This window comes from Triticum urartu, chromosome 2, assembly GCF_003073215.2.
Source record: "Triticum urartu cultivar G1812 chromosome 2, Tu2.1, whole genome shotgun sequence".
NCBI lineage: Eukaryota > Viridiplantae > Streptophyta > Magnoliopsida > Poales > Poaceae > Triticum > Triticum urartu.
The window spans coordinates 517107636-517110290 of NC_053023.1; the positions used below are offsets into that span (position 1 = coordinate 517107636).

The following is a 2655-nucleotide window of genomic DNA, read 5'->3' on the forward strand; positions in this document are numbered from 1 at the left end:
GGAAGAGGTTTATATGCGACAGCCGCCTGGTTTCTCTGATCCTGATCGTCCTGATCACATCTGCCGTCTCACCAAAGCGCTCTATGGTCTGAAGCAAGCTCCTCGTGCCTGGCATGCTCGTCTTGCCTCAGCTCTTCGTGCTCATGGGTTTATGTCGTCCACTGCTTATTTCTTCTCCAGAAGCCAGAAGTCACTATGTATCTTTTGGTCTATGTGGATGATATTATTCTTGTCAGTTCCTCTCGGTATGTTGCCGATGCTCTTGTTCACTCTCTTGGTGCTGCTTTTGCTGTCAAAGATCTTGGGAAGCTTCACTACTTTCTTGGGGTTGAGGTTACCTCTCGTGCTGATGGTCTTGTTATGACACAAAAGAAGTACTCATTGGATTTATTGCAGCGAGCTGGGATGCTTAAGTGCAAACCGACTACCACACCCATGTCGTCTACCGAGAAGCTTACTGCTGTTGATGGTGCGCTTTTGTCTTCTGCGGATGCCATAGAGTACAGGAGTATTGTTGGTGGGCTTCAGTACTTGACGATTACGCGGCCAGATATTTCTTATGCTGTCAACAGGGTTTGTCAGTATCTTCAGGCTCCCCGCGACACTCATTGGGCGGCTGTTAAGCGCATCCTGCGTTATGTCCAATTCACAGTGTCTTTTGGGATGCATATTCGGCCGTCTTCCTCTCGGGTTCTTTCGGCCTACTCTGATGCGGACTGGGCTGGCAGCCCGGATGACAGGCGATCCACGGGGGGTATGCTGTGTTCTTTGGCTCTAACTTGATCGCCTGGAGTGCTCGGAAACAGGCTACTGTATCACGTAGTAGTACTGAAGCTGAGTATAAGGCTGTGGCTAATGCTACTGCAGAGATTATTTGGGTGCAATCTTTGCTTCAGGAGTTGGGTATGTCTCAACCGCAGCCTCCTATCCTTTGGTGTGACAACATCGGTGCTACATACCTTTCTGCTAATCCGGTATTTCATGCCCGAACGAAACACATTGAAGTGGACTATCACTTTGTACGGGAACGTGTGTCACAGAAGCAACTTCAGATCAAGTTCATCTCTTCCAAAGATCAACTTGCAGACATCTTCACTAAGCCTTTGCCTTTACCACAGTTCGAGGCTTGTAGGCGCAATCTTACCCTTCTCAGTTCTTTAGAAAGTGGCTAAGATTGAGGGAGGGTGTTAGACTATGTATAGCTTCTGTATTTGTGTACGTATATTGTACCTATTGTAACACACTCATTATATATATATATATATATATATATATATATATATATATATATATATATGAGATAAGCCACCCCTAAAAGGTTAAGCTGGTTTCCCCAAATCATTGTCTTACAGTCGCCCACCGTACCGCGGCGCGCGCGTCGTGAACGCGCCCCTCCATCCGCCCGCCGTACTCGATGATGCTCCAAGACAGCATGGTCGTGGTGAAAGCCATGGGGAAATTAAACTTGACGTTGTCGCCGCCGTCGTAGTAGCCGCCGGTGAGGTCAACCTGCCGCCCAAATACGCCCGGCCCATCCACGGCACCCAAGTCAACAAAAGTCAAATTCTAGGTCAGCACGTTGACCACAATCAAGCATGCGCCACAAGGATAAGTGGTAGAGTGCGAGACATCGCTTGCTCACGTTTGCGGCCGAGCCGTCGGACATGGCGGAGTTGGACCTCCACTTGACGGCCTGGTCCGCCGGCAGGCGGCCGGACCTCTGCCCCTGGAAGAAGAGAACGACTTGGCGAGCGCGTCGGCGTAGTCAGGGTGTCCGGCGGCAAGGACGTGGCTGGAGAGCCAGACGAGGGAGAAGGCAAGAAACACAGCCACGCGTGAGCGTGATGCTGGTGCCAAAGCAGCCGAATTGCTCATCTTCTCTCCCCAATGCTACCGTCTGGGCTAATGCGACATTGCAATGCATGGCCATGATTTATAGGAGTACATGCCACGAGATAGGAGAAGCTCGCTGCAACGACGTCTACGATTTCGCCAAATTAATCTGGAGCCAGGTTGCAAGTTGTTTATGTTATCTCATGAGCTCTCGAGATCATACACCGGAACGCGAGCTGGGTCAGAGTGATCGATCATGGGGCCGAAGTATCTAATCCAACAGATCCAGGGAATGTTACTAGTAGTATATAATTGAGTCTCCACATCTTCTTTGGGAGTGCGTTCTCTTCTCGATCGGTGTGGTGCCTCCGGGTCGTGCGATCCTTGGCAGCCTATCTGGTGGTGCTCGCGTACTATCTTAAGGGTTACTCAAAGGAGGCCATGGTGATCGACGGAGAGGGAGAAGCGTAAATGTGGCGATCTTGACCGGCCTTGCTGCCGGTACAGGCTACATCAGAACAGAAAAAGGCTGACACTCATACGTAATGTAGGTTATCTCGTGGCCCAAATCCAATTTGCGACTGCTCTCGGTGTGAAACTGAAGCATGTCTGTCTGAACTCATGCAAAAGAATAAGCAGCACGGTGATTACTACCCCTTCCGTTTCAAAATATAGTGCCTACTACATCTTTTAGTCAAACTTTGTAAAATTTAAACAAATTTATAGAAAAACGTATCAACATGTAGAATATCAAATCAGTATCATTACATTCATCATGAAATATATTTTTCATGCGATATATTTATTGTATTTTTTGTAGCT

At 48.5% G+C, this 2655-nt stretch overlaps 1 long non-coding RNA gene across 1 annotated transcript; it reads right to left on the bottom strand.

The window, feature by feature from the left end:
• Positions 1-1047: 1047 nt before the first annotated feature.
• LOC125541744 lies at positions 1048-1874 on the bottom strand. Its single transcript, XR_007297638.1, has 2 exons — positions 1643-1874; positions 1048-1509 (listed from the first exon to the last, which is right to left on the bottom strand). It is a non-coding gene; the product is annotated as an uncharacterized LOC125541744 (long non-coding RNA).
• Positions 1875-2655: the final 781 nt, after the last annotated feature.